The sequence below is a fragment of the Furipterus horrens genome, unplaced genomic scaffold (genome assembly GCF_987537825.1).
Source record: "Furipterus horrens unplaced genomic scaffold, mFurHor1.1.pri manual_scaffold_4, whole genome shotgun sequence".
NCBI lineage: Eukaryota > Metazoa > Chordata > Mammalia > Chiroptera > Furipteridae > Furipterus > Furipterus horrens.
Window position 1 is genome coordinate 160,149,844 of NW_028327174.1, and position 17,833 is coordinate 160,167,676.

The following is a 17,833-nucleotide window of genomic DNA, read 5'->3' on the forward strand; positions in this document are numbered from 1 at the left end:
ACATGGATGAACCTTGAGGAGATCACACTAAGTGAAATAAGTCAATTACACACGCACACACACAAAAACACAGTGTGATTCCACTTATATGAGGTACCTAGACTAGTCAAAATAAAAAGTAGAAGGGTGGTTTCCAGGGGCTGGAGGGAAGGGAGAATAGGAATTGTTTAATGGATATAGAGTTTCAGTTTTGCAAGTTGAAAAGAGTTCTGGAGATTGCTAACACTCTTGAACTGTATACTCAAAAATGGTTACAAAGGTAAATTTGATATTATGTGTATTTTGCCATAGTTTTCTTTTAAAGTAACTGCTTGTCTCACTGAAAGCAAAATAATGTTTACTATTATTGTCTGTAATGCTAATATTGACGAGCATTTATTGAGCCCTTATGCATTAGGACTATTACATTCATTATCTTGTAAAATTACTTTTTAAAGTCAGCAGCAAAGGCATCATTACTGTTCTCTTTTTACAGATGAGGAAACTAAAAATTAGAAATTAAATATCTTAATCTAACACTCAGAACTTGTAGTATGAAAAAGATCCCATTTGACAAAACCTAACACCCATTCGTGAAATAAACTCTCAGTTACCTAGGAATAGAAGGAACTTTCTATTCCTACAGGTAACATTATACTTTTTAAAGTTTTTATTTATTGGTTTTAAAGAGAGAGAGAAAGCGGAGAGAGAGAGAGAGAGAGAAACATTAATTTGTTTTTCCACTTCTTTATGCATTCATTGGTTGATTCGTGTATGCACCCTGGTTGAGGATAGAACTTTGGCATACTGGGACAATGCTCTAACTAACTGAGCTATTTAGCCAGGGCCCCAGCTAACATTATTCTTAATGGTGTGAAATTCAAAGGTTTCCCAATAATATCAGGTACAAGACAAGGAAGTTACCTCTCATTACTCTTTTAACATTGTACAGGAAAGCCCAGGCTAACTTAGTAAAACAAGAAAAGGAAATAAAAGGCATATAGATTGGGAAGGAAGCAATAAAACTGTATTTCTTCTTGGATGACATGATCATCTCCATAGAAAACCTGAAATAATTAACAAAAAAAGCCTAATACTAATAAACAATTGCTTCAAAATTACAGAATACAAAGTTAATGTACAAAGTCAATTGCTTTTCTACATACCAGAAATAAACAAGTGAAATTTGATTTTGAAAACACTATATCATTTACATTAGCACAAAAAAATGAATTATTTAGGTATTAATCTAACAGAATACATTTAAGTTTTGTTTAAGAAAACATATAAAACTCTAATGAATGAAATCAAAGAATAACTTAAAAAATGAGAGATATTTCTTGTTCATGGATAGAAAGATTCAATATTGTAAACATCTCAGTTCTTTATAACAGAGTTTATAAATTCAATACAACTGCAGTCAGAATGCCAGCAAGTTGTTTTATGGATTTTAACAAATTGATTCTAAAGTCTGAATGGAGAATAAGACTTTACTTTAGCTATAACTCCTCACCCAAGTATAGCAGAAAGCAAGGTTTCAGTGGGCAAACTGGAAGAAAGGAAATTTACTTCATTTGGGTTGGCGTAGGATAACTAGAAATAGTTTTCACAACCTGTGAAACCTAGATGACTGTCAGTATGTAAAAATGGTTCACAGCACCTGAGGGGGTTGGAGGCCGGTTCCCTCTCTAGCCCCGCCCAAGGGCCATTTTTCAGCTGCCTCTGACCCGGTGCTAAGAACGGTATCTCACAGGTCCCAGCCATGTTCGAAGCTGCAATTCTGAGCACAATAAACACTGTGATTTCTATTTAAAAAAAAAAAAAAAAAAAAAAAGAAGAATAGTCAAGGTAATATAGAAGAAGAATACAGTTGAAGATGGAAGCTGTATATCTTTAAGACCTACTATAAAGCTACAGTACTCAAGACAGTGTGGTACTGGCCAAAGAACTGACAAATAGATTAATAGTACAGAATAGAGAACCAAGAAATAGACCCACATAAATATAACACCAAGTGTGAACCTTAACATAAAGTATGATCTCTGTATGATTATGATATGTTATTGTAGGGCCATCCTTGCGGGGGGTGGGGGGATACACCATTCTGGTAACTGATGCTGATAATGGGGGAGGATAAACATAAGTGGGGTCAGTGAATATATGGTAAGTCTAATCCACTCACATATTTTGTACCTTGTCAGTGACACTAAAAAATTGCGCTCAGCTAGGATTGTCTCTGGAATGTTCACATGTGGCCTTTAACATAATGTGAGCTTCCTCAAAGCATGGCTTCTTCAGGACAGTCAGACTGAGACAACGGTGGCTCAGGGCTCCTAGTGTAAGTGTTCCAGAAGACAACACAGAAGCTGAATATCTTTATAACCTAGCCTTTGCAGTAACACAGTGTCATTTTTATCATTCCTTATTGGTCAGAAGAGTCACAAGTCTACCAAAATTCCAGAGAAGGGAACTTAAAGCCTATCTCTTAATAACAGAAGTGTCAAAGCATTATTGGCCATATTTAAAAGCCATCACAAATTCAAAACCCCTATTCTATCTCAATATGTGATATTTAGTCCTAGGGATTTATAGGTTGTTATTACTATAGAAAGTAGGAAAGAATGGGTAGTTTATACAGGCTTTTACTTCAATAAAGCCATTTCAAAAAATAAAAATATATATAACTCAAAAGAATTTTTGTTTGAAATCACAATGCCAACCTAAGATTATTTTTCAAGCAGTCAATTCCTATCAGAGCACAAAATGTTTGCACATTTTTTGTTCTTAATGAAAAAAATGCACCTAAAATAGAAGAAAAGTCACAGAAAAGACCAGTGCTGAGATTGTTGGCATCTGAGTAACAAAAGGACAAAGAAATGATGGATGGAAGTATGTATATTAGCAAGTACCAAGCACTTTTAATAGCCACTTTCCTGCTTTGAAACTGGATTTACACCAAAGTCTCTACAAGGAGGAGAGCAATAGTGGATAGCAAGCAGAACCCCTCAGGAGTTTAGACCAGGTTTGAAAGGTTATAAATAGGGATGCCCTAAACCCCTCAACAGATAAAAGTAAACCCATCAATAAAACTATAAGAAGAAGAAACAGCTTGAAAATCCCAGGGGGGAAAAGATGCTTAGAATAAATGGGGGAAAAAAAAAAAAACTCTATGTTTTTCTTCCATGCGAAGAAGACTGTCTTATCAGTCATGGAGAAGGGAAATGTACAGGGTATTGTTTTCATGGCCCACTCAGCATATTTTCTACTAAAAAAAACAATGAAACAATTGAGAAAAGTTGTAATTAGTGATGAACCCTCTTGAAAATAACAATAATAAATTATAGAGCAGGGTTAGTTTTTGTCAGTGACTATGACTAGAAAAATAGTCATTGTTTACAAAAAAGTTTTCAACTTAAGATTGTTTTGTGGTTATTTTCTTAATGTATGTGCTGTAACAACATTCTCAACTTGTTCTATAAAGAAATTAATTTGTTTTTAATATCTCTATAATTCAACATAAGCATCTGAATAGATACACAAAAAGTTACTTTATCCATATTTATCAACTAGAAATCTGTACTGAGTCACTTCAGTATTCTAATAAAAAATACAGTAGATTTGTTTATAATAATGACTGCAAAGCTCTGAAAGATACAGAAGTGACTTCTGAGTCATCAAAATGAAAATACAAGAAAGGTTGGCTGGTAAAAGATTATGGAGGACATTAAATATCAGCCAAAGGTATTTAAGTTTCATTTGATGAACAAAAGGGAGGCATTGCAAGTATTTGAGCAAGGCAATGACATTACCAAAGAGCCTTGTAAGAAAACTAATCTGGTGTTCAAAGGCAGTTTGGATTTTAATAAGGAATGACTGGAGACTGGTTAGGAATCTATTAAAATAATCTAGAGTAAAGGAAATAAAATAAGTACCTTAACTGTGATTATGAAAGGGAGAGATGACGAACATATGAGTCATGTATAGAAGGATATGGGATCACCAACTATCCCAGTTTTCCTGAGATGGAAGAGTTTCCCAAAATGTGAGAGGTTCAGTGTTTAAACCAGAGCGGTCTGGGACAAACCAGAATGATTGGTCAGCCAAGTTAGATGCCAGGAGCAAAGGAAGAAGACAACTCTTTAACAGCTAGAATCTAAGGTTAACCACAATGCCCTTATTTACCGCCATTCCAAATAATCACAATACACCATAAATATGAACCAAATGATATGGAAACTGTAAATGAATGAATAATTTTATAGAAGGTTTTGTTATATTTCACCTATAGAGTACAGCAAGACAGAACTCAGAAACCAGAATGAGATAAGTTATAAAGAATATAGAGTAAATGTTAAATGTAGTCTGAATGATAAGTCAGTGGGTCAACGGGTGAAGCAATGTTGGCTAAGGGTACCAGGATGGAGAGTGCAAGAGCTGAGTATGAGTTGGGAAGCTGAGTCAAGAAAAAGAGGTGGTGATAAAGGGTCAGGAACTGGAACTTCAAGAAATTCATGTAGGGGCAATCAGTCAGTGTCCAAATCTTCATCAATTTCACTCAAGTTAAAGCTTTGCCCTCACCCAGTTTCATGCTCCAACTGTGGTTATTGTCTACTCATTTCCAGTAGAAACTGCCTCAAACAGTAGGTATATTTTTCTTTGTTATAATTTCCCTCCCCACCCTTTACCTACTCTTTATGCTAGCATTAATAAGTTATCCTTCACCCCCTCCCCAAAAGAAACTATTGTGGCAAGATATTAAAGTATTGCCCTTTATGCTGCTTTAATTCACCAGTTCTAATAGAACAATTATAAATAAATAAACAAACAGCCTAAGGGGGAAAAAATAAAAATTCACCAGTTCCTCTTTTCTGTTGGCCAATACACATTTTGTTAGGACAACATTCTTCATACATTGTCTCAATGAAGGATGACAAAAAAGAATAATAGAAAAGGGTGAATGGGATGGAGTATAATCACATTTTTTTTTTAGTTTAAAATATCTAGGTATCTGGGGGAAGGGGAAGATAATAGATTTTGGAGAAGGAATATGATGATGATGATGATGGAGAAGGAATAGAAAACGGATAGTAGGTACATAGAAGATAGATTATATAGATAGGTAGATAGATAAGAGATAGATAGATAGATAGATAGATAGATAGATAGATATAGACCAATCTAGATCTATAACCTATAAACTTCCTAGATTCTAGGCCCTGGCTGCTGTGGCTCAATGGATTGAGCATCAGCCTGCAAGCCAAGTGTCGCTGGTTCGATTCCCAGTCAGGGCACATGACTAGGTTGCATGTCGGGTCCCCAGTTGGGGGCGTGAGTCAGAGGCAACCACACAGTGATGTTTCTCTCCCTCTCTTTCTCCTTTTCCCTCTCTCTAAAAATAAATAAATAAACAAACAAATAAATAAATAAATTATTTTTTAAATAATTTTAAAAAATTATTTAAAGAGAGAGGGAAGACTGCTAGGGACTGAGGAGGGAGGGAGGTAAGTAGACAAAGTGAAGGTCCTGGTCTCAGACCTGCAGAGATTACAATGACAAAGGCAGTGTTGCATCCAGACATATCCCAACCTCCACTGAAGTGTCTATTCTTTCAAGGCATGAGCTAGCACCACCACCTACCTCTGATTCTAGCCAGAAGTCTGGGAAGAATTCTTGGTTAATCTTTCTTTCTCCACATACTACTCCTGTGAATTCTGTTTTCTAAATATCTCCTGAATCAGTCATCTTTCCACCATCCCACTGCCACTATTCTAGTTCACTCAGCTCATCTCATTCAGTCCATGCTAGCCTATGTTAGAGCAACCTCCAGACTGGCTTTTCTGACTCTTATCAGCCTGTAAGCTGAAACATTATTTTTTCTAATAGGCTTTGTTGTTGATTGGCATATCAACTTAACATTAGACTGATTACTTCAATTTCAGTTTAGTTTACTCATCCATAAATTTGGTTTAATAATAATAAGTTACTTATCAGACAATTTGGAGGATTCAATGAGTCACTACCTGTAAAGTATACTCATGTGTTACCTTGTTACCCAGAACACACAGTAAATGTGGACTATCATCATTGATGTTATTATATTATATAACAATTATTTAAATACTTTTCCACCACTCACCTGTCAAAGTCTAAAGTTTGAAGTTCACTTAGGAAGAGTGTTTGGTTGAATCTATTTTAGGTGAACTAACTTAAAACAAAGAGGAATCTTCAGCAGTTCAAGGCCAAAAGTACCCCTGGCTTCCCATGCTCCCAGAATGAGGGTCTAGGAAGCATTTATGAGCCAACGAGACTGTCTTCCTTTTTAATTATTTTTCCCATGCCACATTGGTTTTTGTTTCTGCTTAACACTTTATCTGTTTCATTTTCTCTCTGAAAGCTGACTTTTTCTGCTGATTTTACATGCTTATGAAAGCAAATGGCTATCCCAAGACTTCCCACATATGTTCTCAATTCAAACTCCCAACAGAAACAGTTTTCAAAATGTTTGTGAGCCTGGAAAGGATTGGTCATCTTGGGGCAGCTGAGAGTCTGAGAAAGGCTATCGGAAGGGCAGACAGCCTGATGAATATGTCTGTTAATTATGACTCCAAACTAAATACGTTCCCAACCATGTCTCTTAACACTTCCCTGCAAGTAGGTACTTCAGCAATGCTGAATTCTTATTTTCCAAAATTGCTAACATCTGTCATGAATCAATGCCCTTCCACATTGTTCCTTCCATCTGATGCCCTTACCAACCTTCACCTAACCAACTTCTATTTAACCTTCCAAGTCAACCCAGACATAACCACACTGATGATACCTTCACTTTCCATTACTGGAAATGAGTTTGTATATTTTGCGTATTCTCCAATTACAGCTCCTCATATGTTGTATAAACTTATATATCTTCTCTCTTAGCCTATTTAAGGCAGAGATTCTTATTTTTTTTAGTTTTCCTATTTCAGTTGTCCCACTTTTCCCCCCATTGCTTCCCCCCACCCTACCCACCATTTTTCCCACAGTCAATCCCCAGCCTGTTGTCCATGTCCATGGGTCATTCATACTAGTTCCTTGACTAGACCCTTCCCCTTATTACCCCTCTTCAGAGATTCTTATTTTTAGTTCATCCTTATATCTTCAGCATTTAGACAATTTGTTGATTGAATACTTAAAGGAAAATTAACTGCAATTTTTTATTATAAAATTACAATCATCTAGTCTATTCAGAAGAATTAATCTGAGCTTAGGAAAAGTTTAAATTAATAAATATTTTAAGTAATGTTTTTTTAAAAACCCTTTTCAGCATACACAATAGTGAAACTAAAGCTAATAACTTTAATTAATAGAGTCATTAGATACCAGTATATTTGTTTCATATAAATAGGCATTGCCAAAATGGTTTTACATTATGTGGGAATAGATTAGTTTCATGTAAACTAACCATTTCCTTGGCTTTCAAGTCACCATATACTTTATTACATGAATAATACATCTTTTTTAGAAATGATGCAAGAGTAACTAGCTTGTGCCTTAATAAGTCTGAATATTGAACACACATAAGTCCATTTTATTTTTTAGGGATTTTATTTATCTATTCTTAGAGAGAGAGGAAGGGAGGGAGAAAGAGAGGGAGAGAAACATGGATGTGTGGGAGAAACATTAATTGGTTGCCTCTCGCATGCACCCCAACCGGGGACCTGACCCACAAAATACGTAATATGCTCTGATGGAAATCAAATCAGCAACTTTTGCTTTGCAGGATGACACCCAACCAACTGAGCCAAGCTGATCAGGGTCATATAAGTCAATTTTAATAACTGTACTCTTCCTGTTTCTATCTGTGATAAAGTTAAATACACATGACAGAGCTTGGAGAGAGGAGAAAGATGCAGCAAAGATGGCCGAAACAGTAGCCAGTGAAGCAGAGTGAAACCAGAATAATATACAATGCTGAGAGACAACCCAGCTATGGAGAGAGCAACAGACATTCCTCTCTGCATGGTGAATCACAAACCAGGAATGGGAATGAAAGGAAAACCCCTTTAAAACCACCTTCCCCCACAACCACCACAAGAATTCAGAGGAAACAGAACAGCAGACTGAGAACTGGCTGAGTACTGGTACAAACGCACATGGGAACTTGTTACCAAGAAGATAGACTGGAATCCCATGGGACATTTAGTGGTGATCATTTCATGCAAATACTCTCCTGCATGCTTCCCCTGTATAAAATTGTAAAATACCTGCCCTCATGTCCAAAGCATTAACTGAGAGGCTTTAATTACCTGGCTGGTATCAGTGTGGAATGATGCTTGAGACTACACCTGGATATTATGATGGCAGCTCTGTCCACAGGAAGGGCAGAGACCAAGGGCCGCAATGGCCTCCTGGTCAACAAGGATCATGTCTTGGAGGTGGCTCAAGTGCACTGCTTCCCGACTAGGCAAAGGCTTTTGAGTGAGATTGTCACAGGCTGACTCTTTACAGTCTCTGTATCCCTGGGGATCAATATCCAAAGCTCCTCATTAGCTCCTCATCCCTGAGCGCTGCAATTCCTTTAAGATCAAGACTGCAGAAGAGAGAAATGAATGCGGGCTAATCCCTAACCCTGTTAAGCCAGGTTTCCACCACCCAGTTCTCCACCTGTTCATGCTCACCTCTGTTTCACATACCTTGGGCACATGTACACACACTCCTTTGCTAATAAATTCTACATTTAAAAAAAAAAAAGTTAAGTACACATGCTATTTTTTCAAAACTAACTGCTGCTTTTAAAATAATTTCTACTAAGAATAGGTCTGTCTTTTAGTGTTATTGCATTTCAGCTCTCAGATATGTCTTGTTCTTTTATTTCCCTCTTTTTTTCTTTCATTCTTCATCTCATTCTATTCCTTCTGAAATATGACTAAAATCTAGCAACACCTTCTGTTTGATTCTTCTAGTCTGATGACCTAAACTGTTTATATTCTTTCCTCTATTACTTGCACTCTGAAGTATAGTGATACTTTAAACATCTCTCATATGACAAGGCTTACATAGGTAGTTAAGAACTAACAGAGCTGATTTGGGTTATGGTTGATCACCTAATATGTGCCAGGCATTACTTATATGCATTATTTCTAATCCACCACTTTACAGGTAAGAGAACTGATTCAGAAAGTTCAGGTTAACTTTCTTAAACTCATGATGCTAATAAGCAGTAGGACCGAAATACAAACCAAGGTTTGTACCTTCTCCCCTCTTTCACTCCACATCATTATTAATGCTGTCAAATTGACAGTCATAATAATTAATGCAATCCCCAGAATTAATGTTATATTCAGATATATTTTCTGTTTATTGTTGATATTTGATGGGTAGCAAATAGCTTAGGCTCCCTTCAAATAAAAAGATAAAAATATTTTAAATATTTTAATTATACACATAGTATAATTTGATTTTTTTAATTTAGAATTTCAAGCTATTGTGGAAGTTCTCAGAGCAGGTTAAGAAGATAGTTTTATTTACAGTATCACGAAGATACTGGGTGTTAAAAAATAAAGTCAATTTATTATTCTGTACCTTTCCCATATCATGTTCAGTGATGGACAATTTTATTGGTGTACAAAAACAACTCAGATTTGAAAAAGACCAAATGACTGTTATTTTACCATTATAAAGAAAAAAATGTTTGTAAATATGACATAAAAATGCTCCAAACAACAACTTAGTGGAATTATAGGTGAAAGATACCAATTTGAAGTAATTTTACTCTTTGAATTTTAGTTCTTTTCACCATCCAAACAAAAACTTCTATTTTGGATGTTTTGTGTTGATTTGTTTTGTTTTTATTCAGGCGTGTTTTATAAATATCACGGCTTTTCTAACACAGAGTATATCTGAAAAAAAGAAAGATAGTAACTTATATAACCCAAGCAGCAGGCTATTGACTGTTCTGATAGGCCACAGAGTAATTATGTAACAAATATCAAATATATGATAACTGTAAGCAACAATCAGGAGGAAGACTTCATAAGAATATTACACTATTGAGATGGCCTTGCTTCATCCTGTCTTGATGTGCTAAAGGAACATCTTAAAATGCCAATATAACTAAATAGTCCACTAGGTTTGTTAATAAATAGCATGTCAAAATCTTAGATACTTAAAGTGCCATAATTCAGACATTTATGATGTCGGAGTTGAAATTTGAAAAAAGAAAAAAAATCAAAGTTAACAATGGAGTCATGAATTAGGCTTGATTTGGACAGCAACTCAAATTTACTGGGATATAAGAGAATTCCAGGCAAATGAATAAAAAATGAGTGTTGTATTTGTTAGATGATCATTAGCCACTTTAATTTTTTTTCAATATTTTAATTCAACGCAGTGTTTTTCATAAGAGTTTAATGTGAATGACCCTAGTGGTGACTGAGGCTTAAACTTCTTTTGTCTTTTATATTTCCACATCCCTCCGAGCTGAGAGTCTGAATCAGATACCGCAGAAAGAGAGCAGGGAGCAAACACACCCTCTTCTTTATAACTTTGACCTTGAAGAGACACGATCATTTCCACACACATTCTAGTGCAAGAAATTGTCACATGGCCCCCTTTGTAGCCATACCTCTCCCTAAGAAGTTTATGTTGTAAGAAAGCAGCACAAAATTTGTTTGACAGTTTCCTATATTCCTTCAGAAAGTATGTATTGAATTTCATTGTGTGTATACCACTATAGAAAGCACTATGAAGTTATGAATATTTTTTTCTTCCTTCAATCAGCTTATAAATTAAATGGGAAAACAAAACAGATGAGTGGTATATGCTTTTGAGCTTTTTACAATTGCTCAGAAGACCATTTTGGATTGAACTGTGCAAAACTTTGTGGGTTTTTTTTTTTTCCTTTTCACCATATCCATATTTTTTAAAACATGTTTTTCTGTTTGAAAATTGTTGCACTTCATGCACACATTCACGCCTGCACACACACACGAACACAAAAAAAATCAGTGCAGTTAGAAAACCCATGTAAAATTCAAGCCAATCATGTTTGTTGTTTGTCACCAGTTCTTATAAAACACTTGGCTGGGAAAAATAGATGCTGATTTGCTGAAGTATTATAAGTAGTCATGTTTATCTTGCCATTACTACTATAAACATGGAAGATTTAATATAGAAATAAGTGACATTTTCACAGGCAGAGTAGTAAAGGGAAACATGTTTGAGATACAGACTAGGGGTTTCACACCAATAGTAACAGCACTTATCACTTACTCAGTGTCCATTACATTCCTGGCACAGTATTTGTGCCACACCACATGAATCACCCTAATACAGCTTATAAAGTGGATTTTATTGTTTTCATTTTGAACAAGCCTTAGATACATACAACCCTCTGCATATTTTAAACTCTTCAGTTTTATTAATTGACAGAAAGAACATGACTTTTAAGTTATAATGAGGCATTTATATCAAGATTTTTTTAATGTGTTTTATTGATTATAATGTTACATTTGTCCCAATTTCCCTTCCCTCTTCTCCCCTCCACCCGGTGGCCCCCCTCCCTCCAGTTGTCCCCCCCTTTTAGACCATGTCCATTAGTTGTGCATATAGTTCTTCTCAACCTCTTCCTGTCTATTCCATTCCCTCCTACTATGCTTCTTAATTCCTATATCATCTCCCTCCTTCTCCCCCTTCCCCCTCCCTGCTGACCTCCCCCCAATATGCTCCCCTTACCTATAGTTCTTTTTCTACTCTCGTTGCCTGTTTAGTTCGCCTTTGTTTCAATTCCCTAGCTTCTGTTGTTTCTTGTGATGCAGTTTTCATTTTAGTGTTCATAGTTTTGATCCTCCTTTTCCTAAACCAGTCCCTTTAACATCTCATATAACAGTGGTTTGGCTCTAATGAACTCTTTCAGTTTTATTTTGTCCTGGAAACACTTTCTCTGCCCTTCTATTCTGAATGACAATTTCGCTGGATAGAGTATTCGTGGTTGTAGGTTTTTGATTTTCATTACTTTGAATATTTCTTGCCAGTCCCTTCTTGCCTGCAGGGTCTCCCTTGAGAAGTCAGCTGATAGTCTAATTGGGACCCCTTTGTACATGATTCTTTTCTTCTCTCTTGCTGCTTTTAAGATTCTCTCTTTATCTTTAACTTTTGACAGTTTGATTATAATGTGTCTTGGAGTGGTTCTCCCTGGGTCCAGTTGTTTTGGAATTCTCTGTGCTTCCTGGACCTGTAAGTCTATTTCCTTCCCCAAGTTTGGGAAGTTCTGCTTTATTATATTTTCACATAATTTTTCAATTTCTAGTTCATCTTCTTCGCCCTCTGGCAAACCAATGATTCTTATGTTGGGCCTTTTATAGCTGTCCCAGAGGTTTCTGATCCTCTCATCATTTTCCTTGCTTCCCGTTTCCTCTCTCTGCACTGGTTGACTGCTTGTTCCTTCTCCATATTCCAGTTTGTTGGAATGAACTCTGAATTTTATTTCCTCACCATCTGTCTCGTATGTGGTTTTGTTCCTTTCAGTATGAGTGTTTTTTGATTCTTTCTCATCTTTTTCCAGATCTTTTGTTAATTCTGTAAGCCACCTGATAACAATGGCCCTGAACTGAGCCTCTGACAGGTTTCTTATTTGTTCATCTGTCAGATTCTTCATCTGTTGCCTGGTGAGCTGCGCCACGGGGATTTCTATAGTTGTCTGCCTCATTTTGACAGATGCGTTTTGTTTTCTTGGGCCAGCTATAGGGGCAGTGCCTGTATACTCGTCACAACCCAGCGACCGGCGCCGATCCGCAACCTTTCTTGCCGGCGCTTTGTCGTCACTGCCCAGCTACCAGTGGCTATCCGCAACCTATTTTGCAGCCCTGTGGTGCTTTGTGTGGGGGCGGGGGTCCAAGATGGATTCACACAGTTATTCCGCTAGGAGACCAGGATCCGTCCTCCCGCCCCCTGGGCCTCACTGTTCAAGGCGATGTGGTCGCTGTTTCTCCCAGCGTTGGGGTCACGAGCTGCCGGGGTTTGACTGCAGCCCGGATTGTCCTCCCTGCCGCTGTCCCTGGTGCAACTGCAAACAGCACCGCCCACTTTCGGTCTTCCTACCTGTCCGACAAGTGCAGCTGGTTTATAACTTCATACATTGGGCTTCCGTGTAGTTTTATTTTCTGGAATTTCTAGTTATCTTTTGTTTTGAAGTAGTTGTATTCCTCTCTAGTTGTAGAGGGAGGCCGAGCATGTCCGTCTAAGCCTCCATCTTGGCCGGTTTTATGAGTTCTTTTAGCATTGGATATGAGCCTGGGCTCAAGCAGAGGGAAGGCAGAGAGGACTGGAGATGCTTGGAGAGAATTTGGTGTGGTGGCTTTGAGGGGAGAACTGAGGAAGCAGCCGACTCGGTCCCAGTGCTGACTCATGCCCAGTGCTCTATATCAAGATTTTTGTTGTTTTCTTAAGTTTGATTTGTTTGCCTGTTGTTTTATGCATGTTCTATTAGACTCTATGAAAAGGAGTATAAAAATTCTGTTATAATCATAAAAGATTATAGAGGCAAGGATGGAAAATTGTAAAGGATCTATGCAAAGGAGGAGTGGACACAAACTTTTGTAAGGAAATGTCAAGTGCTCAAAAATATTTTACCAATTTATCAACAAAGCCTGAAATTTTTCTATAGATAAGACAAAGATTTTTACTGCAGATTGAGGAAAGGTATTTTTAAATGCCCTTATAAATATTAATATATTTTCTTAAATGTGTTGCATTGTATAATAGTAGGCCCTTTCCTAAAGCAGATTTTAATATTATGGGAAGAGCCATGCCAGAGAAAAAAATGGACCTCAGGCCACAGGGAGGATCCTCAGCCAACTTCATAGCTTTGATCAGGGCCAACCACTACCACAAGTGTGGTTGGATCACAAGTATCACTACCCAACATATATAAAGAAATATAAATAGTATTTAAAGACAAATTCATAATTGCGTGAGAAGCAAGTGATACAGATTGACAACTTTGGAAGTTCAATTTGGTGAGATAAAGAAACCATTGATTTTAACTGGCCAATTCAAGGAATGTTTTCTGGACTGATTGAGTTTAATGTGTCAGAGAGGAAACTTGGAAGGTTAGGATAAAAGCTAAGGGACCTCAAATTTTTCTTTTGGCATTGGAGGATTATCCAAATAAAGTTTAAGTTCATCCATCCATCTGGCAAATACATTTATTATAAGCAAATTTATTATAGGCACCTCTTTAAGCACAAAAACTAAGATATGAAATACACAGAGCATCAGAGCTATCCTTTCCTTACATGCCCAATGCAGGATTGCTGACCAAACACAGCAATATTTTCCACTGATGTCAGACATAATCTCAGATTGTATCTCAATACACCATTCCATAAAATAAGTAAGTTCTGGGGATGTAATGTACAGCATTAGCATGGTGACTATAGTTTAATAATACTGTATTGTGTGTCTGAAAGTTGCTAAGAGAGTATATAAATGTTTCTTGGAATTTATCCATTTTATTTAAGTTTTTCAATTTGTTAGCATAATATTTTCTTACAATCCTTTGCATTTTTTTTTTTGGTGTCAGTTGTTACCTCTCCTCTTTCATTTATGATTTATCTGGGTTCTCTCTTTTTTTTTTCTCCCCTTCTTCCACACCATAGGAAGGAATACATCTACCTCAAAACAAAAACAACCAGAATGTCCAGAAACTCAAACTAAATGTAAGTCCAACAAACAAAGATTTAAAGAAGTAATATTTACCCAGAAAGGTAGGAAGGGCGGGGCCGGAACAGAGAGGATGATGTGTGGCAGTGGCGGTGGCCACAGCAGCGGTGCCAAGGCCGTGGCTGTGGCTGGCCAGCAGAATGAGCAGTCACACATTATAAAAGCCAGGAGGGACACCTAGGGAGAAATCCCAGCCCCAGGCTAGATCATGCAGCTCACTGTTCTAGCACCAGGAAAATAAAGCTTCATTGCTTCTGGCTGTGAAAACCAGTGGGGGTTGCGGCAGTGGAAGAAACTGCTGCTTTCTCAAAAGAGTTTACTTAGAGGGCCCCCAAGGTCCTAGAATGTATGAAAACCCACCTACTCTGGGAACCATCACCAAGGCAACAGTTATAGGGACACTAGCTGCATATAGGAAGCATGTGAAATGACTGGAAGAAAGGCAAGTGCTGAGCAAATGGCACTGTTCCCTCTCAGACCCACCCCCGACATACAGCGCCAAAAGGTGGTGAAACCAATCACCCCACAGTGATGAATACTTAAAACTCCACCCTTTACAACATAAAAGGTGCGACAGCTCTACCTTATACACAAAGGCAAACACAAGGGGCTGTCAAGTTGAGGAGCCAGAGAAGTAGGGCCCAAAAGAGGGAGTATATCAAGGCTCCAGATGGAGAACTAAGCCAATCTAACAGACTCAGAGTTCAAAACACTTGTGGTAACAATGCTCAGAGGAATGATTAAGTACAGCAACCACATAAGGGAAGAAGAGAAGTTTACACTAAGTGAAATGAAGAAAAATTCTCACAAAATCATTAGTGAAGGGAAGGAAACAGGGGTTCAAATCAATGTACTTGAACATAAGGAGTAAACAGTCAACTAGTACAGAATGAAGAAACAAGAATTGTACAAGACAAGGAGAAGCATAGGAATTTCTGGGACAACTTTAAGTGTACGAACATCTGAATCATAGGAGGGGCAGAAGGAAGAAAAAGAGCAAGAAATTGAAAACTTATTTGAAAAAAATAATAAAGGAAAATTTCCCAAATTTGGCAAAAGAAGTAGACTTACAAGTCCAGGAAGCACAGAGAGTCCCAAACAAGTTGGCCCTAAAGAGGAACACGCCAAGACACATTGTAATTAAAATAATAAAGGTTTAAGATAAAGAGAGAATCCTTAAAAAGCAGCAAGAGAAAAGAAGAGTTACCTACAAAAGAGTTCCCATAAGACTGTCAGCTGCTTTCTCAAGAGAAACTTTGCAGGCAAGAAGGGGCAAAAAGTATTCAAAGTGATGAAAAGCAAGGACCTACAATCTACATTACTCTGTCCCCCAATGCTATCATTTAGAATGGAAGGGCAGATAAAGTGCTTCCCAGACAAAGTAAAGCTAAAGGAATTCATCATCACCAAGCCCTTATTATATGAAATGTTAAAGGGATTTACTTTAAAAAAAAAAAGGAGATCAGAGCTATGAACATTAGAATGACAACAAACTCACAACTATCACAAATAAGTCTAAAAAACAAAAACAAACTAAGCGAAAAGCTAGAAAAGGAAGAGAGAACCATAGATATGAAGATCATATGGAGAGTTATCAGTGGGGAAGGGGGGGCGGAAATGGGGGAAATGGTGCAAGGATCACAAAGCATAACTTGTTGGTACAAAATAGACAGGAGGATGTTAAAAATAGGATAGTAAATGAAGAAGCCAAAGAACTTATATGCATGACCCATGACCATGAACTAAGTGGGGAGGATTGCTGGAGGGAAAGTGGTACTGGGCAGAAGGAGGCAAAGGGGGGAGGGGGAGAAAATTGGGACAACTGTAATATTGTAATCAATAAAACATACTTTAAAAAGAAGAAATTGAAGAAGATACAAACAAGTAGCAGCACATACTATGTTCATAAATAGGAAGAATTAACATATTTAATTGTCCATACTACTCAAAGCAATCTATAGATTCAGCTCAATTCCTATCAAGATTTCAATGACATATTTCAAAAAATAATATGGAACCATAAAAGGCTCCATATAGTAACAGTGATCCTGAGAAAGAAGAACAAAGGAGGAGGAATCACACTCTCTAATATCAAACTATACTACAAGGCCATAGTAATCAAAACAGCATGATACTGGCATAAAAACAAACACAAAGATCAATGGAATAGAATAGAGAACCTAGAAATAAACCAATACATTTATAGTCAATTAATATTCAACAGAGGAAGCAAGCACATACAATGGGTTAAAGATAGTTTATTCAAGAAATGGTGTTGGGAAAATTAAACAGATATGTGCAGAAAAATAAAATTAGACCACCTTCTTACACTACAAACAAAAATAACTTCAAATTTATCAAAGACTTAAATGTTAGACCCAAAACCACAAAAATCCTAGAAGAAAACACAGGCAGCAAAATCTCAGACATTACTCATAGAAATTTTTATCAGATATAGCTCTCCAGGCAACAAAAACAAAAGAAAAAATTAACAAGCAAAGAAAATCATCAATAAAATAAAAAATTAACCCACAGAATGGGAGAATATATTTGCTGATACATCTTATAAATGGTTATTATCCAAAATGTATAAAGTACTTACAAAACTCAATATCAAGAAAGCAACCCGCTGGCTGCTGTGGCTCAATGGATTGAGCATCGGCCTGCGAGCCAAGTGTTGCTGATTCGATTCCCAGACAGGGCACATGACTAGGTTGCACGTCAGGTCCCCAGTTGGGGGCGCGAGTGAGAGGCAACTACACAGTGATGTTTCTCTCCCTCTCTTTCTCCTTTTCCCTCTCTCTAAAAATAAATAAATAAATAAATAAACAAACAAACAAACAAATAAATAAATAAATTTTTAAAAGAAAACAACCCAATTAAAAATGGACAAAGGACTTGATAGACACTTCTCCAAAGAGGACATGCAGATGGCCAATAAGCATATGAAAAAATGCTCAAGGTCACTAATCACCAGAAAAATGCAAATTAAAATGACAATGAGATATCACCTCACACCTGTCAGAAGGGCTATCATCAATAAATCAACAAACAAGTGCTGGTGAGGATGTGGAGAAAGGGGAACCTTTTGCACTCTTGGTAGGAATGCAGACTGGTGCAGCCACTGTGGAAAACAATATGGAGATACCTCAAA